The sequence below is a fragment of the Lithobates pipiens genome, unplaced genomic scaffold (assembly GCF_037356315.1).
Source record: "Lithobates pipiens isolate NorthernLeopardFrog02 unplaced genomic scaffold, aLitPip1_a1.2 Scaffold_23, whole genome shotgun sequence".
NCBI classification, from domain to species: Eukaryota; Metazoa; Chordata; class Amphibia; order Anura; family Ranidae; genus Lithobates; species Lithobates pipiens.
In genome coordinates this window covers 329,286,641-329,310,322 of record NW_027507785.1, presented here as the reverse complement: position 1 = coordinate 329,310,322, position 23,682 = coordinate 329,286,641, and the positions used below count along the sequence as shown (strand labels likewise).

The window sequence follows — 23,682 nt, the reverse complement described above, 5'->3', positions numbered from 1 at the left end:
AAAAAAGTAAAAAGTAAATAAAAGTAATTTTTGTTAAAAAAATTTGGGAAAAAATGTATACTGCTACATATATTTGGTTAAAAACAACCCAAATTAGTGGATATTATTTGGTCTGTGTGAAGGTTAGAGAGTCTACAACCTATGGTGCCAGTCATTGAAAATCGATCAATCGTGATGCAATGACGGCCGATCTCATTTCTTGAGGCCCAAAAATGTCAGGACAGTACAAATATCCCCCCAAATGACCTGACCTTTACTTTTACCTTTGGGAAAGTAGACAGTCTGTGGTATTTAGTAAGAAGCATTTCTTTTGAAGTTGTAATTTTTTGGAAAATAAAGAATTGAATTTTTATTTTTTTCACTTTTTATTTATTTTTTACATGGCTGTGCATTACAGCATCATCATATAACTGGTGTGGTGGTGACCAGGGACACTGACTGGTGATAGTATGTAAATAACAACAACAAAAAGTGTGTGTGTGTGTGTGTGTGTGTGTGTATATATATAATATAATTTTTTTTAAATCTTGTAAAAAAAAAAATATATATATATTTTATTTTATTTGTTTATTTTTTACATTTTGGTTTTTACATACTGTGACCAGAGCAATACAGTGTTACCATAATAACACTGTACCTCTTGATGTGTAGTTTTTTTTTTTTCATACTATGATTGCTAATAGGAGTGTGAATTTTACTGCTATTAGCACAGATTGTTACTGAATGACAGTGTGTAGACACTGTGGGGATTATTTACAAAAGGCAAATCCACTTTGCACTGCAAGTGCACTTGGAAGTGCAGCCACTCTAAATCTAAGGGGTAGATCTGAAATGAGTGGAAGCTCTGCTGATTTTATCATCCAATCATGTGCAAGCTAAAATGCTTTTTTTTTTTGTTTTCCTTGCATGTCCCCCTCGGATCTACAGCGACTTTACTTCCAAGTGCACTTGCAGTGCAAAGTGGATTTTCCTTTAGTAAATAACCCCCTGTGTATTGTTGTGATTGTAGATACTGTGTGTTGTGATTAGCTCTAATTGGCCACAGATAATCACATATTACAAATAGGCTGTGATTGGCCCTGTCTGTACCATGTGATCACTGTGACCAATCGCAGCTAGCAACACAATTGTGCACAATGAATGGCATGAAAGGAAGCCATTCATTGTTCAAAACTGCCATGTGATCTGTTGTGATTGGTCACAGCGATCACATGTTGCTGGAAGCGGGCTGGTATGCTGATCAGTTATCTTCTGTGTCCGGTGAGTACAGCAGGTGGCAAATCGTGCCATAGAGCGACCCGTTCTTGGGAAGACGTCATATGACATTCTCCCAGAACAATAGGATTCCCCGCACGTCCGTCATTTTACAATGACGCAAACGGGAAGCAGGTAAGCAAAGGTAAAATAATGCAATCTGCCATTTTCTACACTATTCAGCTTCAATCCAGCGATTTTTCCCCCGCAGTACTTATTTCAACCACTAGATGTGCTCAGCCTGAAGGCCAGCATCATTCATTCCACATCCTCGTCCTGGACTTTCCCCCAGCCTGTGACTGGACAGTGAAGGGAGAAGCAGAATACTGATGACCACATCTCTCTGCCACTCTAGTCTTTTCTCCTATCGGCATGTTTCTTGTCAGTGCGTGAACTGATTTGCTCTTTGAGCTGCTTCTTTCTTTCTGAGCTCTGCTGTATGGCGGAGTGCAAGAGGCTGTTACCAGGTCACATTCAGCTACTTATATATTTAACCACTTCAGCTCCAGAAGAATTGGCTGCTCAATGACCAGTGCGATACGGCACTGTGTCGCTTTAACAGACAATTGCGCGGTCGTGCGGCATTGTACCCAAACAAAATTGAGGTCCTTTTTTTCACACAAATAGAGCTTTCTTTTGGTGGTATTTGATCATCTCTGCGGTTTTTATTTTTTGCGCTATAAACGATTTTTTCCTCAGTTTATGCCAATATGTATTCTACAATGGTGACCGCCAGTCACGAGCACGGCACCCCTGCTGTGCAGCGGGCAGGCGCGTGCCTGCTATGCCTCTTAAAGGGACCGATGTACAGCTACGAAGGTTCACGGGATCATGCTGACCTGCTGCAGTATAATGACGGAGGCTGGTTGGCAAGTGGTTAACCAGTTCCCACATGGTGTATTACAGAATTACGCCGGCGGGAACCTCTCATCCCTCCGGGTGGATGTCATATGACGTCCTCCCAGTATCGGCGCTCGTGCATGCCCCTCGGGCACAGCCCATCCCCGATCAAGGTAAAGAGCCAATGAAAATGGCTCTTTACCACATGACCGGCTGTGTCCAATCACAGCCGGTCACATGTGTTGTCCTCATTCACGCCACGCATGGCGATCGGGGAAGAGGTGTGTCTTATCACGTGACCTGTTGGGTCCAATCACAGCTGGTCACAAATGTCAAACTGGGGTAACTGGCTGTTACCGGGTTCTCCTTCTCACACACCGATCCAGCGTGAGGAGGAGATCTGATTACTGATTTATAGTGTACACTACTGTGCCCGGATTCCCCCTAAAATAAAGAGGACCTGTCTGTAAGCCCCTCAGAGTGCCCAAGTACCTGTCTCCAGCCCAGAGTACCCGAGTACCTATCTGCAGCCCATCAAAGTACCCGATTACATGTTTCCAACCCATTGCAATACCCGAGTACATGTCTCCAGCCCATTAGAGTACCCGAGTACATGTCTCCAGCCCATCAGAGTACCCAAGTACCTATTTCCAGCCCATCAGAGTACCCAAGTACCTGTCTCCAGCCCATTGGAGTACCGAGTACATGTCTCTAGCCCATCTGAGTACCCGAGTACCTGTCTCCAACCCATCAGAGTACTCAGGTACTTGTCTCCAGCCCAGAGTACCTACCTGCAGCCAATCAGAGCACCTGTCTCTAGCCTGAGTACCTATATGCAGCCCACCAGAGTACCGGAGTGCCTGTCTCCAGCCCATCAGAGAAACCAAGTGCCTGTCTCCAGCCCTTTAGAGTACCCGAGTACCGGTTTCCCGTACATCAGAGTACCCAAGTACCTGTCTTCAGCCCATCAGTGTACCCAAGTAGCTAGCTGCAGCCCATCAGAGTACCCGAGTTCCTGTTTCATGGGATAATTTTGTGGGCGTTTCCATTGTCTTGGGCCTTCAAAGGTTTGATAGGTAGTCAGGAAATTATATGTGTAATTTATGCTCCTAGAACACCTGACGGTGCTCCCTGCATTTTGGGCCTCTGCATGTGGCCAGGCTGGGAAAAAGTCCCACACATGTGGTATCATCATATTTAGGAGAAGTAGCAGAATGTGTTTTGGGGTGCAATTTCTGCTATATACATGCTATGTGTTAGAAATATCTTATAAATTGACAACTTTGTGTAAAAAAAAAAAAAAAAACAATAATTATATATATATATATATATATATATATATATATATATATATATATATATATATATATATATATATATATATATATATATATATATATATATATATACAGTGGTGTGAAAAAGTGTTTGCCCCCTTCCTCATTTCCTGTTCCTTTGCATGTTTGTCACACTTAAGTGTTTCGGAACATCAAACCAATTTAAACAATAGTCAAGGACAACACAAGTAAACACAAAATGCAATTTGTAAATTAAGGTGTTTATTATTAAAGGTGAAAAAAAATCCAAACCATCATGGCCCTGTGTGAAAAAGTGATTGCCCCCCTTGTTAAAACATACTATAACTATGGTTATCCACACCTGAGTTCAATTTCTCTAGCCACACCCAGGCCTGATTATTGCCACACCTGTTCACAATCAAGGCATCACTTAAATAGGAGCTGCTTGACACAGTAAGGTCCACCAGAAGATCCTTAAAAGCTACACATCATGCCGAGACCCAAAGAAATTCAGGAACAATTGAGAAAGAAAGTAATTGAGATCTATCAGTCTGGAAAGGGTTATAAAGCCATTTCCAAAGCTTTGGGAATCCAGCGAACCACAGTGAGAGCCATTATCCACAAATGGCGAAGACATGGAACAGTGGTGAACCTTCCCAGGAGTGGCCGGCCGCCCAAAATTACCCCAAGAGCGCAGCGACGACTCATCCAAGAGGTCACAAAAGACCCCACAACAACGTCCAAGGAACTGCAGGCCTCACTTGCCTCAGTTAAGGTCAGCGTTCATGCCTCCACCATCAGGAAAAGACTGGGCAAAAATGGCCTGCATGGCAGAGTTCCAAGGAGAAAACCACTGCTGAGCAAAAAGAACATCAAAGCTCGTCTCAATTTCTCCACAACACATCTTGATGATCCCCAAGACTTTTGGGACAACATTCTGTGGAGCGATGAGACAAAAGTGGAACTCTTTGGAAGGTGTGTGTCCAAGTATATCTGGCGTAGAAGGAACACTGCATTTCATAAAAAGAACATTATACCAACAGTAAAATATGGTGGTGGTAGTGTGATGGTCTGGGGCTGTTTTGCTGCTTCAGGACCTGGAAGACTTGCCGTGATAAAAGGAACTATGAATTCTGCCAAGAGATCCTGAAGGAGAATGTCCGACCATCTGTTCGTGTACTCAAGCTGAAACGAACTTGGGTTCTGCAGCAGGACAATGATCCTAAACACACCAGCAAGTCCACCACCGAATGGCTGAAGAAAAACAAAATGAAGACTTTGGAGTGGCCTAGCCAAAGTCCTGACCTGAATCCTATTGAGATGTTGTGGTATGACCTTAAAAGGCCGTTCATGCTCCAAAACCCTCTAATGTAACTGAATTAGGACAATTCTGCAAAGATGAGTGGGCCAAAATTCCTCCAGGACGCTGTAAAAGCCTCATTGCACGTTATCGCAAACGCTTGGTTGCAGTTGTTGCTGCTAAGGGTGGCCCAACCAGTTATTAGGTTTAGGGGGCAATCACTTTTTCACACAGGGCCATGATGGTTTGGATTTTTTTTCACCTTTAATAATAAACACCTTCATTTACAAATTGCATTTTGTGTTTACTTGTGTTGTCCTTGACTATTGTTTAAATTGGTTTGATGTTCCGAAACACTTAAGTGTGACAAACATGCAAAGGAACAGGAAATGAGGAAGGGGGCAAACACTTTTTCACACCACTGTATATATATATATATATATATATATATATATATATATATATATATATATATATATATATATATATATATATATATATATATATATATATAATGTGTGTGTGTGTTTTAATTTTCTTTCCACATTTTCCAAAAACTTGTGGAAAACAAAAAAACATGACATGTTCAAAAGAATCATTATGCCTCGTAGAATATACATTGGGGTGTTTGCTTTCCAAAATGGGGTAAGTTTGTGGGTGTTTCCATTGTCTTGGGGCTCCAGAGCCTTCAGGTGTAAGAGGTAGTCAGGAAATTAGATGTGTAACTTATGCTCCTAGAATGAGTGAAGGTGCTCCTTGAATGTTGGGCCTCTGCATGTGGTATTGCCATACTCAGGAGAAGTAGCAGAATGTGTTTTGGGGTGTAGTTGCAAGTATGCATATGCCATGTGAGAGAAATAACCCATTAATATGGCAATTTTGTGTATAAAAAAAAATAAAAAAATTATTTCCTAATTTTTCTAAGAACTGTGGGGAAAAAATGACAACTTTAAAAAAAAAAACTCATCATGCCTCTTACTAAATACATTGGACTGTCCACTTTCCAAAAAGGGGTCATTTCGGGGGGTATTTGTACTGTTCTGACATTTCAGGGGCCTCAAGAAATGAAATCGGCCTTCAGTGCATCACGATTGATCGATTTTCAATGATTGGCACCACAGCTTGTAGACTCTCTAACCTTCACACAGACCAAATAATATCCACTAATTTGAGTTATTTTTAACCAAATATATGTAGCAGTATACATTTTTTCCCAAATTTATAAACGAAAATTACTTTTATAATTTTATAATAGAAACTAAATGAGTTTTTATTTTAATCAAAATTCTCGCTCTTTTTTCATTTATATCGCAAATAGATAAAACAAAACAAAAAAACAGTTGTGATGCAGCAGCAGGACTCGGGAAAGCAGCTCTCCGTGGGGGCACTCGAGAAGAGGAGGAACCTGGAGCGCTGGTGGGGCACCCCAGAAGAGGAGGATCGTGGCCGTTCTGTGCAAAACCCTAACACAGAGCAGGTAATTATGACGTGTTTGTTATTTTTATTTAAAAAATTGCAAACCTTTCAACCCCTTTAAGTTACAGCACAGTGTAAGGAGTTGGGTAGTCCGGAGAATGTAATATTTAGCACAGTGTACAGAGTTGGGTAGTCTGGAGAATGTAATGTATAGCACAGTGTATGGAGTTGGGTAGTATGGAGAATGTAATGTATCGCACAGTGTATGGAGTTGGGCAGTATGGAGAATGTAATGTATAGCACAGTGTATGAAGTTTGGTAGTATGGAGAATGTAATATATAGTACAGAGTTTGGGGGACGGGAGCATTTAATATATAGCACAGTCTACAGAGTTCAGTGCATGGGAGAATTTAATATATAGCCCAGTGTACAGAGTTCAGTGGTCAGGAAAATGTAATGTACAGCACAGGATACAGAGCTTTCTGGTTGGGAGAATGTAATGTACAGCACAGGGTACAGAGCTCAGTGGTTGGGAGAATGTAATGTACAGCACAGTGTACAGAGCTTGGTGGTTGGGAGAATAATGTACAGCACAGGGTACAGATCTCGTGGTTGGGAGAATTGAATATACAGCACAGGGTACAGATCTCGTGGTTGGGAGAATTGAATATACAGCACAGGGTACAGAGTTTGGTGGTTGGGAGAATGTAATGTACAGCACAGGGTACAGAGCTCGCTGGTTGGGAGAATGTAATGTACAGCACAGGGTACAGAGTTCAGTGGTTGGGAGAATGTAATGTACAGCACAGGGTACAGAGCTCGTGGTTGGGAGAATGTAATGTACAGCACAGGGTACAGAGCTCGTGGTTGGGAGAATGTAATGTACAGCACAGGGTACAGAGCTCGTGGTTGGGAGAATGTAATGTACAGCACCGGGTACAGAGCTTGGTGGTTGGGAGAATGTAATGTACAGCACAGGGTACAGAGCTTGGTGGTTGGGAGAATGTAATGTACAGCACAGGGTACAGAGCTCAGTGGTTGGGAGAATGTAATGTACAGCACAGGGTACAGAGCTCGGTGGTTGGGAGAATAATGTACAGCACAGGGTACAGATCTCGGTGGTTGGCAGAATTGAATGTACAGCACAGGGTACAGAGCTCGGTGGTTGGGAGAATTTAATGTACAGCACAGGGTACAGAGTTCAGTGGTTGGGAGAATGTAATGTACATCAAAGGGTACAGAGCTCGGTGATTGGGAAAATGTACTGTACAGCACAATGTACGGAGTTCAGCCGTCTGGAAAATGTAATGTGCAGCATGGTGTATGGAGTTTGGCAGTCTGAAGAATGTAATTAATAGTGCAGTGTATGGAGTTCTGAAGTCTGGAGACTGTAATATTCAGCACAGTATAAAAAATTTGGCAGCCCGGAGAATTTAATGTACAGCACATTGCATTGAGTTTGGCGGTCTGGAGAATGTAATGTATAGCACAGTGTATAGAATTTCTCAGTCGTCAGTCTGAAGAATGAAACGTATAGCTCAGTGTACAGAGTTCCAGTCTGGAGAATGTAATTTACCGCAGTGTATGGAGTTTGTCAGTCTGGAGAATGTAATGTATAGCACAGTGTATGGAATTTAGTAGTCTAGAGGATCTAATGTACAGCCTAGTGTGCAGTGAAATCATTCATGTGTGATGTTGTATTACATGTGCTGCTCATATCAGCGTGTGGAAAGTTACATTCTATCAAGTCGTATGAAATCCTAAATCAAAGTGTCACAGCCATCCCGCAATCCTCGCAGTCCACATCCTGTATATTGGACCATTGTGCTGGACCTGAACCCATCAGCACCAGGAGACTTTGCAACCTGTGCTGTTCACTGATGGTGATATCATAAATAAAAAATGCAATATATATAAATGTATATATAGTGTATATATATATATATGTATGTGTGTTGTGTGTGTGTGTGTGTGTGTATATATAGTATATATATATATATATGTGTGTGTGTGTGTGTGTGTGTGTGTGTGTGTGTGTGTGTGTGTGTGTGTGTGTGTGTGTGTGTGTGTGTGTGTGTGTATATATATATATATAGTGGAGATCTGCTGTCAGTTTTTCCATACATCAAAGGACCGTTAGACGTCCAACACAGGTCTGTATATTTATATATATATATATATATATATATATATTATCGGTCCTCAGCTATAGGTCAATATTGACAGTAGATCAGCTGATTGGCAGTCATTGAAAAGCAAAACTTTATTAATAAATTCCTTCTCTGTACAATGGTAAAGGAGCGCTTACCTTCTCTCCGCAGTTCCCATTGATTGGCTGCCCGGGCTCCTTATTGCACGCACAGATTCAATCCTGGGGATGAAGGCTCACAACCGGGATGCCCCCCGGTTCCCTCAGAGGATGGGGGGGTCGCAGGGATGAAAGGGGGGGGGGTGGTCGCACGTTGAAGGCGCAGCGGCTCTGAAAGGCGGCAGAGAGAGGGAAGCAGGCAGCTGAGACTTTCTAATCCATCTCTTGGGCTACTCTGGATAGCTCTACAAGCATTTCCTCTGGCCGTCCTCCCAGGCAACGTCCACACCTCCTGTCCTCTGCCCCCTCCTCCCACCCCCCCACTGGATCAACTGCTCTTCTGTCACACTAACTGCAGGGACCACATGCCAAACCCAGACAGTATAACCATACAGGTTATGGTGAGAAGGGGACTAAAGGAATCAAAAAGCCTTTGTCGGAGCTGCGTCAGCCCTACGGAGAGGCGTACTTTATTATACATTGTTATCATGTGCTCTGCCTATTATTATACTGTTATTATATTATTATTATGGTGTTATTGTTAGTAGTACTGTGTTATTATATTATAATAGTATTATTTTTAATTTTGTCATTTTAAATATCTTTTGTTAGTGCTCATGCACACGGGCGGTGCTAAAAAAAACAAAAAAACAGCCAAGTGGAGCTGCGACTTTATCATCCCTCAAGCCCCCCGGACAAGGGGTGGGCAGGAGGGGAAGCTGCCCTGGGCACTGTGGTATCATGTGAGGTGGGGGATGTCACAAGGAGATTTGTTTTTGTAAGGGAGAATTTAGGGGAAAGCAGGGTTTAAAGCGGGAGTCCGCCGGGACTCCGCGTTTTTTTTTTTTTTAAAGCCAGCAGCTACAAATACTGCAGCTGCTGACTTTTAAAATAGTGACACTTACCTGTCCAGCGCGCCCGCGATGTCGGCACCCAAAGCCGATCTGTAGATCATTTCTTGGGTGCTGCCGCCGCCATCTTGGGTATGGGAATCAGGAAGTGGAGCCTTTCGGCTTCATTTCCCGGTTCCCTACTGCGCATGCGCGAGCCGCGCTGCGCAATAAGGACGGTCCCCGCTGCCTCTGGGATCTGTGTGTTTTCCCAACAGGCAGCGGGGCACTTGCGGAAAGGGGAGGGCACTTGCGGAAAGGGGCGTAATATACGCCCCTTTCCACAGAGAGCTATCCCGGAAGTGGGTGCAGATACCTGTACTGTACTCCCACTGAGTTTCAGTACTCCCACTGAAAGGTGCCAATTGTGGCGCCGGAGGGGGGGAGGGTTCCGATGAGCGGAAGGTCCACTTTAGGGTGGACCTCCGCTTTAAGTATTGTTCTAGGAGGGGAAATTTGGGGAGAGGGGTGTTAAGAGTGGTGATCTAGGGGGATTTGCTTTGGGAGGGGGATGGGGGGTAGAAGATTTGTGCTGAAGTGGGGGGGGGGGAGAGAAGATGTGTACTAATAGGAGAAATTTTAGGAGTAGAGGATTTGTGCTAGGAGGAGTGAATTTGTTTTTTTTTGGGGGGGGGCATTTGAGCTCGGGGGATGGGGGGGCAGGAATTTCAGCATGGGGAGGGGGCTGGATTTGTACTGGGAGGAGGGGGATTTATGCTTAGGGGGTAAGCATGTAGATTAGTGCTGAGTGTTTTGCTGACACATAATGCTCATACATCTTGGGGGGGGGGGGGGCAGGAGGGGAAGCTACCCTAGGCACTGTGGTTTCATGTGAGGTGGGGGCACCACAAGGAGATGGGGGGGATTTGTGTTGTGAGGGAGAATTTTGGGGGTAGCAGACAGTATGTATTGTTCTAGGAGGGGAGATTTGTGTGTGTGTGTGTGTGTGTGTGTGTGTGTGTGGGGGGGGGGTGCTAAGAGTGGTGATCTAGGGGGGTTTGTGTAGGGAGGGGGGTTGGGGGGGAGCAGATTTTTGCTGAAGTGGGGGGGGGGAGAATATGTGTACTAGGATAAGAAATTTTAGGGGTAGAGGATTTGTGCTAGGAGGGGTGAATTTTTTTTTTTTTTTTTGAGGAATGAAGAGCAAAGATTTGTGCTGAGAGGGGAGAGATTTCAGCAGGGGGGCAGATTTGTCCTGGGAGGAGGGGGGATTTATGCTTGGGGGTAAGCATGCAGATTAGTTCTCAGTGTTTTTTTGTGGTGGGGGGGATTTTGCTGAGACATAATGCTCATACATCTTGGGAGGGGGATGGGGGTTTGCCATGTGTGCCCCCCCCGGGGCTCTAGGTGACGTCCTGGCACTGCCATCCCTTGGCTACTGCAGGCACATAGAGTTGTAGACATGGCGGGGCACCCTTGCCATGTTTAGTGATGGTACATGCCACTGAACACAACACAGAGTATCATTTTTTGCTACGCCTGGGAAATAAAGCCTCAAGTAAATGAAATGCACAGATATGAATGGTTATCATTGGGAATCACGGGGTACGACTTCACATGCGACTCTGATGTCCAAAGTCGCACAAGTGTGAAAGGGGCCTCAGCCAGAACTGAACAATAAAGCTCCCCCAGCCCCTTGGGTGTGACTTTAAATGACCACCAACACCAAAATGCAGCTAAAACATAATTTTATTCATAATAAACAAAATAATAAAAAGAGACATATAGACATAAAATGTCTCCAGTATAAAAATACAACCAAAATAGTTACAACAAAACAACATCTATACAAATGCAAATGGTACTCTCCTAGATATCCCCACACCCGACGCGTTTCCAGTTGCTGTTATTACAGAACCTTCATCAGGGGTAGAGAGCAGGAACTAGTGGTATAGTAGTACTTCTTTTCAAATGCGTATATAATAAATGCGTTTAGACAGGATCAAAATCATTCAAGCACCATGATGGAGCAATGAGTGGTGTGGTATCGCTAGACGCCGTCCTCCTTAGATAAATTCGGAATGTGGGCTAGAGATATGCCATCCACTTTTCCCAAAGGCAAGAAGGGGGTAACTTAATAGTAGTAAACACCCCAAATTGACACAATTGTCAACCCCCAAATGGGGTTATCTATAATGCCTGTAGATTTGCATGCTGGGAAGTAGACCAACGATATATTTTATATGGCGTCTAGGGCTTCAGATGTAGCTGGCCGTCTCATGAGACCTGGGCCCAGTACAACAGGACCAACTGTACTGCCTTATCAGCGGCCCTGAAAGTGTGAGCTGGAGTTTTTGGCTTCAATCTGTTGCAGCCATTCTCAACCAGGGATCCTCCAGAGGTGGCTAGGGGTTCCTTGAGCTGTGGCTGATTTACCTCCTGTTTGATTGTGCCTATATAGATCTGAGCAAAGGCCACTTGAAGGAGCCCCAGTGGTATGACACCAATGATCTTTATAACTCTCGGTAAGGGGGCCATTGTTACCACCACTGTAAAAAAAGGGCATTCTTCTCACTGAACACCAAATTAAAGGGAATTGTTCCCACTGAGGTCCGCTGATGAAGTCCCGCCTCCAGAGACGTAACGTACGGACGAAGATCACGTGACGTCACCCTCAGCTACTGTCGATTGTTTACAACGCTCATATGAAGCTTTACTATTTGTGTGGTCCACGGATTGGCCAGCTACCAGACTCTGAACAGGAGGAGGCATCACTATCTTTTGTGAATTAGTTGGATACAAGTTGTGAGGAGAAGTTTATCGACTGAACAGCTGTTAACCATTTGTTGTTGCAAAGCGTGTTTGACCCTCTGTAATTCAAGGGTCTACACAGTGAGGTGAGCAGCCATTTTTACCATTGGTGGTGGTCCTCCCAGGCCGCTAAGTCACTTTATGCATGGTCTGAGTGTGCATCACTGAAGATTCCTCACGTGGATTACTCTACGCACAAGCTATTTGGACATTTGCATTTATTAATATTTTATATACATTTCTTAATACGTTTGAAATTATTTTAACCACATCAATACCACATCAATACCGGGCCTATTCTGGCACGTAAAAATCATAATTTGTTTGCTAGAAAATTACTCAGAACCCCCCAAACATTATATATATTTTTTTTTAGCAGACACCCTAGGGAATAAAATGGCGGTCATTGCAACTTTTTATCTCGCACAGTATTTGCGAAACAATTTTTCAAACGCATTTTTTGGGGGGAAAAAAAAGTTTCATGATTTAAAAAAAAAAAAAAAAACAGTAAAGTTAGCCCAATTTTTTTGTATAATGTGAAAGATGATGTTACGCCGAGTAAATAGATACCTAACATGTCACGCTTCAAAATTGCGCACACTCATGGAATAACGCCAAACTTCAGTACTTAAAAATCTCCATAGGCGACGCTTAAATTTTTTTTTACAGGTTACAGAGGAGGTCTAGAGCTATAATCGTTGCTCACGCTCTAACGCACGTGGCGATACCTCACATGTGTAGTTTGAATGGCGTTTACATTTGTGGGCTGGACTAACGTGTGCGTTCACTTCTGAGCGTGAGCTACTGGGGACAGGGGCGTTTTAAAAAACGAATTTTGTTATTTTATTTTTTATTTTACTTTATTTTTTTTTATTTTTACAACTTTTTTTTTTTCTTTATCACTTTTATTCCTATTACAAGGAATGTAAACATCCCTTGTAATAGGAATCTATGTGATAGGTCCTCTTTATGGAGAGATATGGGGGTCAGTAAGACCCCACATCTCTCCTCCAGGCTGGAAAGCATGAGATCGTGAAAAAAAATTCACCGATCCCATGCTGACAGCCATGATCGCGGCTTTGTTCACTTCCTGGAACCCGGGCGTGACGTCATAACATCGCGCCCGGGCCTCCGACGGTCATAGAGATGACTGGTAACCATCTGGTCACCAGAAATCTCTATCGTCATCATCCGGCGCCGGACGATTCTTTCTCCGGGTCTCCGATGGCACGGGAGAGCCCGGAGAAGCGCCGGATGGTGGCGGGAAGGGGGGGTGTCCCCTCCCGTCGCCTGTAAGAACAATCAAGCGGCGGGAACTGAATCGCCGGCTGAAAAAAGGGATATCTGAATGATGCCTGTGGCTGCTAGCATCATTCAGAAATTCCCACTGAAAGTCCAGGACATCATATGAAGGCAGCGGACAGGAAGTGGTTAATTATAGCGCTGCACTGTCTGTTTTCTGTTCGATATATTCTGTTTTTGGGGATTTGGTCATTGACCCCTTGGTGTCCAGCAGCTTTTTCTAAAAAGGGTGTGTTTAACTGCGCTGATTTTTTTTTCTGTTTTATTATACTGTCACTGTACTAATGACACTGGCAGCAAAGGGGGTTAACATCAGGGGCGATCAAAGGGTTAAATGTGTTCCCTGGGAGTGTTTGCTAACTGTGTGGGAGGTGCTTGTATTGTGGGAAGGCAGAGATCCGTGCTCCTTCTTAGCCGGAAGACAGGATCACAGCCTTCCCAGAACAGCGATCTGCCTTGTTTACATAGTTCTACCTGTCTCCTGAACGATCGGCGGGACCCGTTGAGTGGACACAGCGGTAGCGGGTCGCCGGCGGGGCGTGTGCATGCCCCAGACTCGGAAGAAGGAAATCACGTACAGGTACATGATTTTGCCCAGAGTGGCTGCCCTGGTGCAGTAAATGCGCATGGGGCGCGCGGCATCTGGTTAATGTTCTAAAATAATGTCAATTTTACGCATCAAATTGCAGCATCACCTGCATGTATTACAGAATGACTGAGATATCATTTAACCACTTGACCTCCGGAAGGTTTCACCAGGCCATTTTTTACTATTCAGCAATGGTAATTCCACGGTCATGCAGAATTGAACGCAAATGACATTTTTATTCTTAGAAACAAGGCTTTCTTTTGGTGGTATTTGTTCGCCACTGGGTTTTTTATTTTTTTTAATAATTAAAAAAAAAAAAAAGATTGTTTTATGTTATAAAACTTATCAATAAAATCAAATTTCTTCATAAACTTAGGCCAAAATGTATTCTGCTACGTCTTTGGTGATATATACATTCACCGACCACTTTATTAGGTAAACCTGTTCAATTGCTTGGTAACACAAATTGCTAATCAGCCAATCGCATGGCAGCAACTCATTGCATTTAGACGTGGTGAAGACAACTTGCTGAAGTTCGAACTGAGCATCACAATGGGGAAGAAAGGGGATTTAACCACTTAACCGCTTCCCTGACCGCCTCACGCAGATATACTGCGGCAGAAGGGCACGTACAGGCAGATTAACGTACCTGTATGCTGCCCTTTAAGAGGCGGCTCGCGGACGTGCCCGCCGGGAGCTCCGTGACCGCGATTGCGGGTCCTGCGGACCCAATGTCTGCGGGGATACCCACAATCATCTCACGTGAGGAAGAACAGGGAGATGCTAATGTAAACAAACATCTCTCCCCCCCCCCCCCCCCCCCGTTCTGCCTAGTGACAGTGTCCCTGATCAGCTCTCCCTGTAATCGGTCACACACAGCCCCTCCCCCCCCCACAGTTAGAATCACTCCCTAGGACACACTTAACCCCCTACAGCGCCACCTAGTGGTTAACCCCATTCACTGCCAGTGACATTTTTACAGTAATCAATGAAATTTCTTTAGCACTGATCGCTGTATTAATGACAATGGTCCCAAAAATGTGTCAAAATTGTCCGATGTGTCCGCCATAATGTAGCAGTCACAATAAAAAATGCTGATTGCCGCCATTACTAGTAAAAATAAAAACAAATGTTCTTTTGTGCAAACCAATCAAATGCTTATTGCAAAAATATGTAGAAAAATACATATCGGTCTAAACTGAGGGGAAAAAAAAATGTTTAATTTTTTGGGGGGATATTTATTATAGCAAAAAGTAAAAAAAAAAATGTGTTTTTTTTTCAAAATTGACGCTATTATTTTGTTTATAGCAAAAAAAATAAAAACCGCAGAGGTGATCAAATACCACCATAAGAAAGCGCTATATGTGGGGAAGAAGGGACGTTAATTTTGTTTGTCGCATGACCGCGCAATTGTCAGTTAAAGCGATGGAGTGCCAATTTACAAAAAGTGCTCTGGTCAGGAAAGGGGTAAAATCTTTTGGGGTTTAAGTGGTTAAGGACCGAGCCTCTTTCTGAAATTTGGTGTTTACAAGTTAAAAACATATTTTTTTGCTAGAAAATTACTTAGAACCCCAAAACATATGTATATATATATTTTCTAACATCCTAGAGAAGAAAACGGCGGTCGTTCCAATGCCTTATGTCACACTATATTTGCGCAGCGGTCTTATGCCGCGTACACACGATCGGACATTCCGACAACAAAATCCTGGTTTTATTTCAGACGGATGTTGGCTCAAACTTGTCTTGCATACACACGGTCGCACAAATGTTTTTTGGAAACTCCGAACGTCAAGAACGCGGTGGCGTACAAGAGGTACGACAAGCCGAGAAAAATTAAGTTCAGTAGCCAGTGCGGCTCTTCTGTTTGATTCCGAGCGTGTGTAGACTTTGTGTGTCGGAATTGTGGACACGCGATCTGACTTTCCGACAACGGATTTTGTTGTCGGAAAATTTGAGAACCAGCGCTCAAATTTTTGTTGTCGGAAATTCCGACAACACATGTCCGATGGAGCATACACACGGTCGGAATTTCCGACAACAAGCTCACGTCGAACATTTGTTGTCGGAAATAGCGACTGTGTGTACGCAGCATTACAAGTGCACTTTTTTGGGTGAAAAAAAAAAAATGTTAATTAAAAAATAAGACATCAGTAAAGGTAGCCCAATTTTTTATTTTTTTTTTATATAAATTGTGAAAGATGATGTTACACCAAGTAAATTGATACCCAACATGTCACGCTTCAAGATTGCACCCGCTCGTGGAATGGCGACAAAATTTTACCCTTAAAAATCTCCATACGTTCAAATTTTTTTACAGGTTGCATGTTTTAAGTTACAGAGGAGGTCTAGGACTAGAATTATTGCTCTCTCTCTAACGATCTTGGCGATACCTCACATATGTGGTTTAAACACTGTTTTCATATGCGCTCGCTTCTGCACGCTAGCTTCGGCAGGAAGGGGAGCATTTAAAAATGTATTTATTATTTTTCTTATTTATTTTACCTTTTTATTTTTACACTGTTCTTTTATTAAAAAATAAAAATAAAATTAACCATCTCTCAGGTTTACAGAGAATGGTGGGAAAAAGAGAAAATATCCAGTGAGTGGCAGTTGCGTGGAGGAAAATGCCTTGTTGATGTCAGAGGAGAATGATATAAAGGCAACAGTAACTCAAATAACCACTCGTTACATCCAAGATACGCAGAATACCATCTCTGAACGCACAACACATCAAACCTTGAAGCAGGTGGACTACAGCAGCAGAAGACCACACCGGGTGCCACGCCTGTCAGCTAAGAACAGGAAACTGAGGCTACGATTGGCACAGGATCACCAAAATTGGACAATAGAAGATTGGAAAAACGTTGCCGGGTCTGATGAGTCTGGATTTCAGCTGCGACATTCAGATGGTGGGGTCAGAATTTGGCGCTTGGATCCACCCTGCCTTGTATCACCGGTTCAGGCTGGTGGTGGGGTTGTAATGGTGTGGGGGATATTTTTTTTGGCACACTTTAGGCCCCTTAGTACCAATTGAACATGACAACCTACCTGAGTATTGTTGCTGACCATGTCCATCCCTTTATAAATAAAGTGTCCCCATCTTCTGATGGCTCCTTCCAGCAGGATAATGCCCCATGTCACAAAGCTTCAATCATCTCACCACTGGACAATGAGGTCCCTGTCCTCCAATGGCCTCCACACTCACCACACTCACCGGTACTGGTAATAAAGTGGCCGGTGACTGTATAATGCCTAATTGCCAGCTTTTCCATCTGCTGAAAGGTGAATCAGATGGCTGTTACTCCTGTTTCACATGCAGCATTAATGTAGCAAGAAGAATATTATTTCCTGTGGAGACCGCATGGCTATATTTATGCTTTTTCATCCATACCACAGACCAGCTTTGGTGCCGTGACATTGAAGAACACAATGACCCTCGGAATGCAGACAAGTATTCATTGGCCTGAAAGATTGTTTGTTTCTGGGCTCTATGAACTTGTAGTGTACTACTCCACACATAGCCAAACCATATATCCAAAATGGCATTGTATCAATCTTTGTTCCGTAAGTTTCAAATACACTCTGTATATTGTTTTATGAAAGTATCGCATCCTTGGAACTAAGTAAAAGATGAATTCATTAAAAAAATCAGAATGATAGGAGTCTATTTGTAGAAAAACATGTCAGCATTTGCACAGCCAATACAAATAATCCCCGTAATACGTCTAATATGTTTATTTCCTATGATCATCAGCTCCATCTAGTGGGCATAACATGGTACTATCAAGTACCTGGTAGCAGATCCTGATATGATGAGGAAGACCTTTCTTTCACTCTGACTCGGGACTCCTGATAGTGTAAACAGGAGGCGCAGGAGTACAGAGTGGCACAAGTGCCTGTAAGGCCCCTTTCACACTGGGGCGGTGGGTCCATTGGCGGTAAAGTGCAGCTATTTTTAGCGTCGCTTTATCGACATATACGGGGTATTCGGCCGCTAGCGGGTGAAAAAGGGTTAAAACCGCCCGCAGAGCGCTGCTGCGGCAGCGCTTTGCCGGCGGTATAGCCGCGCTGCCCCATTGATTTCAATGAGCAGAAGCTGTGGAGGAGCGGTATACACACAGCTCCTTCACCGCTCCAAAGATGCTGCTTGCATGACTTTTTAACCATCCTGCCAGAGCAACCGCTCCAGTGTGAAAGCCCTCGGGCTTTCACACTGGAGTGAATGGAGCGGCTCTTGCAGGGCGCCAGTGCAGGCAATATTTTTAGTGCTGTAGCAATTGCAAAGCGCCCTAGTGTGAAAGGGGTCTTATGCTGCGTACACACGATCGGCATTCTCGTCGGAAAAAGTTCTGATGGTTTTTCCCGACGGAATTCCAACGGAATTCGGCTCACGCTGTCTTGCCTACACACGGTCACATCAAATTCCGAGCGATATAACGCGGTGACGTACAACACGTACGACGTGACTAGAAAAAGGAAGTTCAACAGCCAGTAGCCAATAGCTTCTGTCTCGTAGTTGAATCTGAGCATGCATGATTTTTGGCGTGTCGGAATTGCATACACACGATCGGAATTACCGATAGAAAGTTTTTCCGTCTGGGAAATTGAGAACACGCTATCAATTTGTGGCTGGCGGAAATTCGGACAGCTAAATTCCAATGGAGCATACACACGGTCTCATTTTCCGATGAAAAGCTCTCATCTGTCTTTTTCTGGCCGGAATTCCAATTGTATGTACGCGGCATTAGTCTTTCTAGCAGCAGGGCAGGCTGCGCCAGGCAGGTGAAGTTGTCAGAAGGCTCCAGTTAGCAGGTGAGCTGGTAGGCAGCAGACTAAGGCAGACTGGTACTGGTGACAGTGGGCCGCTAAGGCGGTTGCTGGTAACAGGCTGTAGGTCAGCCAAAACAACAGGGTGGTAGGCAGGTACTGGTGACAGTGGGCAGCTGAGGCAGTTTCTGGTAGCAGGCTGTAGGTTACCCAGAACAACAGGGTGGTAGGCAGGTACTGGTGACAGTGGGCAAAGTAGCAGAGTCAGGCAGGCCGGGCCATACACAGACAGGATATGATCAGATACTTGGCACAGGTAGGAACATGGTCAGGAAACAATCCGGGTCTGGAACCGATCAGTGAAGCAGGAGGCAATGTAGCACACAGAAGCGGAGGTCAGGGGACAGGCCGAGGTCAGTGCAGGCGGAGTTCAGAGAGTAGTCAAGACAACCAAATACAGAAAAAAGCTGCGCAAATAAATCTAAAATTGGATGATAAATCTAATGCCAAAACACAAGAATATATACAATAATGTGTGACCAAAAACTAGGTGAAAATTAGACAGTTCAAATAAGGGAAAAGTCCAATAAATCCAAGTTAAGAGTGAAAAAAAATCCTTGATAAACAGACACCACTTGATGTGATCCACCACCACATGAATCACACGCTTACCAGAGGGCAAGCTTGGATATGCCTGTATGATGGATTGACATCCAGACACCAAACCGGCAGCGTCACCTCTCTGTAGTCGGCACCAATGGTAAACCAGGCATCGCAGCAGGTACACGGAGCACATACCAATCAAGAACTCATAGGGATGGAAGAAAGCCAACCATAGTGTGAATCCGAATAGATAAATTATTCAGTTATAGACGAAACGTACGTCGGGAGGTTGACGAGCTAACGCCTTTGCGACCCGCATAGGAACGGGTGTAGGCATGCCGGCCGGCAAACTGCTTTTAAAGGATGCCTTTTTTTCTACTTATTTCTTGTAAGTGCATTTTTTATGCTTAAATAAATTTATCTATACTGATTCACACTATGGATGGCATTATTGTATATATTCTTGTGTTTTGGCATTAGATTTATCATTCAATTTTAGTTTTATTTGCGCAGAATCTTTTTTTTTTTTTTCTGTTTTGCTTTTTTGTGTATATCTGACATTGTTGAGCTGCTGCTGTTAGGGTGAACAAGTTAGCACGGTATTCCTTCCCATTTCTACATAGTAGTCAAGACAAGCCGGGTCAGCAACTAGAATCTGGATACAGGAAGACAGGATACACAGGAGGCTGAAGACAAAGCAGCCCTGGTCCTGAGCACTGCCCCAGTTTAAATAGCCTGTTTTGGCATCTGTCACAAGTGCACATGAGCGCCAGTACGCACAGATATGCGCTCTCACATAGGTGCACATTAGCAAGTGCTAGAGCACGAAAGGGAACATGTATTAGCCTGTGTACGGAAGTTCGCCTCGATTAGCAATCTTGTTTATTGGCACGCCCCCTTCCTTAGGGGTACTTTCTGGATTGAGGTATTTCAGGAAAATGCTGCTTTATGGCCACTAGATGGATCTGACAATCATAGAAAATAAAGTTATTGGACACATTATTGTATCGGCTGTGACACTGGCACAGAAAATATTTTTTATAAACAGTTTAAATCAGTCACCAACATGCTGCTATGGGAACTGAAGGAGGAAAACAGGAGGGGGCCTATTTAACCACTACAATACAGGGCACTTTCGCCCCCTTCCTTCCCAGCCCAATTTTCAGCTTTCATCGCTCTAGCGCTTTCAGTGACAATTGCGCAGTCATGCTACACTGTACCCAAATGAAATTTTTATCATTTTGTTCGCACAAATAGAGCTTTATTTTGGTGGTATTTATTCACGACTCAGTTTTTTATTTTTTGCTATATAAGAGCAAAAAAGCGGAAATTTGGAAAAAAAACAATATTTTCTTTTTTCTATTTTAAAAGAAATCCAATAAAATCAAATTTTGTCATAAATTTAAGCCAAAATGTATTCTGCTACATGTTTTTGGTAAAAAAAATTCCGTTAAGTGTATAATAATTGGTTTGTGTGATCACGGACATATGTACACAAATGATCATGTACATATGTGTGCAGGTGATCACGTATATACGTGTGCAGATAATCATTGGAACATGTGATTTTAGTGGGACATATGTGGGGGACATGTTTTTATTATTAGGGACATGTGTTTTTATTATTTGGGGACATGTATGTTTTGGGGACATATGTGGGGACTGTGTTTATACTGTGTGGTGTGTGTTGTGTATTACACTAGACTGGTGATCAGTGAGTAAAAAGCTGTAAAAAACAGCTCATACTCGCTGATCATCAGCCGGTGTCTTGTCAAATAGCGTCCTCCATCAGATAGTGTCCCCTGCGTACTGCGCATGCGCAGTACACAGGAACACAGATTCCGAAAATTGCCAAGGATGAACGGTGCCTGCGCCGTGAGTCCAGGTTCTATCCCCACTATCCAAGTGGACATAGAGTTAGAATAAAAAAGAGCCGAGCGCAGCGAGGCCGAGCCCGCCGCGAAGGGGCCCTCTAATATTCACAACCCTATGTCCGCTTGGATGGTGGGGCTACCACCTCCACTCACGGCGCAGGCGCTGTTCAGCTTCGGAGATTTTCCGAAGCTTCGTCTGCTCCGTACTGCGCATGCGCAGTACGGAGTGGACACTATGTGATGCCCGGACTCTATACGCCAGAACACCGGCTGCAGCGATCTGCTCTCCTCTCCTCAGCGATGACTTCTGTGTGAGGAGAGGAGGAGCCGATTGCCTAGCAACCGGCTGTTTGTTTACATCACATGACGGCCGTGATTGGACACGGCCGTCATGTGATCAGGAGGGCCAATCAGAGCACCCTCCTGCCGATCTGAGATGTGCCGTGTCCGGGTGACACGGTCGCATCGAGATCGCGCCGCTGCGGGGGCACGCACGCGCGTGCGATCCCGCTCCCTCTGATGGATGTTCCTGAACGTCCTATCAGAAGTAGACGGCTCCCACCTGGCCGTATATGTGCATTGGCCGGGTGGGAAGTGGTTAAGAAAACGGGTGCTCTTTGTGTGTCAAAGTGCCTTACAAAAAACAGTGATAGTATTTGCTCTGTTCATTTCTGATTCTTTATTTTATTTTGATTGGTGGATCCACCTCCACGCACTCTGTTGCAAAATTCTATCCCAATCCCCTCCATTCTTATTTCTGTTGACCCGATCCAACACAAATATATTGAGTTTGTCAGTTCTACTTGTAACAAATGCATGCCTCACTACCAATACCTAGAGATACCTGATATTTTTTTTGTGTCTTAAATAATAGTTTGTTGAGTAAAGAAAGCAGGATACATTACAGGGCAATACACAATACTGAGTACAAGTGTGTAAGCGGGTCTTCGCCATTAGCTGAAGTTGGCCCCAAACGCCGAACACTCCGCCCTGTTGTGCCCCACCCCCTGCCAGAGGCTTCCACATGATGTTTCCGCCCATTGACCTTTATGTCCCCAAGGAAGGAATGTCCACACATGAAAAAAGGTTGCTGTACTTTACTGATTTCTTTACTGAATGTCATGCCCCTGAAGACGCACGTTTGTGACGAAACGTCTGGCAAATGAGAGACTTGTGACACTAGAAGGAGCACGGGAGTGGTTTCTGTCCTCATTGTTGAATGCTGCTAAATACTATTTGATGCTGTTTTTACCTGATCTGAAATGTGAGTTTAAAAATGTTATTCATTAAAGGGTTATTGACTTATCATGAAGTCTGCGCAATGAGACCATTCTTTTTATATTTTTTATGTGGCCATTGGGAGAATTATTTTTTCTAAAGCCCCATACACACGGTCGGACTTGTACAAACTTTTCCGTGGACTTTTGTACAAAGTGTGTTGTCCACAAGTTTGTATTGCATACACACGGTCGGACTTTTTGACAACAAACACGAACGTGGTGACGTCACAACGTACTGACGCCGCTTCAAAAGAGGACGTTCAATGACTCCAGCGCCACCTTTGGTCAACTTCTGTATTGTAGTCTGATCGTTTGCAATGGTTCTGAGCATGCGTGTTTGTACCTTGTACAAAAGTCCGATGCTTTTGCATACACACGGTAGGACTTTGCTCCATCGGACTTCTGTTGTCAAAAAGTTTGTCCGTTCGCAGAGCCAACAAAAGTCCGATGAAAACAGAAAAAGTTTGTCCGATGGAGCGTACACACAGTCGGATGTTGCTCCAAAACAGCTAATTTGCATGTTTGTTGTCAAAAAGTCCGACCGTGTGTACGGGCCTTAAGAATGCTTTTTGAGGAATTCTTGGGAAGCGGAGTTTTAAGTGAAAGGGATTTTCCCCTATGGCCTTTGGACGGTTCCCTTTTAAGTGGATCAATCACGTGGTGACAAGGAGAAGTCGGGAGATGTGATCTTCTTTAATTCAACCTTACATGCGTTTGATTTGCAGACTGACGGTAAGGCCGCGTACACACGCGGGGACTGTTCGCTCAACTTTGTCCGCTGAACAGTGTTTCGGCGGACAGTCCGCTCGTGTGTGGGCTTTCAGCGGACAGTTTCAGCGGACAGTCTGCTGAACAAAGTTTTTCGGAAATTCCGAAAAACTGTCCGCTGATACAGTCCCCTCGTGTGTAGGCTTGTTCGTCAAACTAAGTTCCGCGCATGCTCAGAAAGGATTTACACGGCGAGGTTTGCATTGCAGTGTATAGGACGTCGTTTTCTAGTCCCGTCGTACGTGCCGTTCACGTCATCGCGCACGGTTTCAGCGGACTGTTCGTTCGTCGTGTGTGGTCAAGTCCGTCCATGCTAATTTTGAGCGGACTGTCCGCTGAAACTGTTTGACGGACAAAGTTGAGCGAACAGTCCCCGCGTGTGTACGCGGCCTAAGAGTCAGTAATTTCGGGTGTTGGTGGTGGTTCCCTTTGTTCCTC

At 44.0% G+C, this 23,682-nt stretch overlaps 1 protein-coding gene across 1 annotated transcript in view; it reads right to left on the bottom strand.

Moving 5' to 3' along the window:
* ST3GAL3 (ST3 beta-galactoside alpha-2,3-sialyltransferase 3) overlaps positions 1-8,671 on the bottom strand; it is a 690,822-nt gene extending 682,151 nt beyond the window's left edge. Inside the window, exon 1 of the mRNA XM_077450693.1 lies at positions 8,418-8,671. The gene's annotated coding sequence lies outside the window, so the exon portion shown is untranslated. The remainder of the gene's footprint in view (positions 1-8,417) is intronic.
* Positions 8,672-23,682: the final 15,011 nt, after the last annotated feature.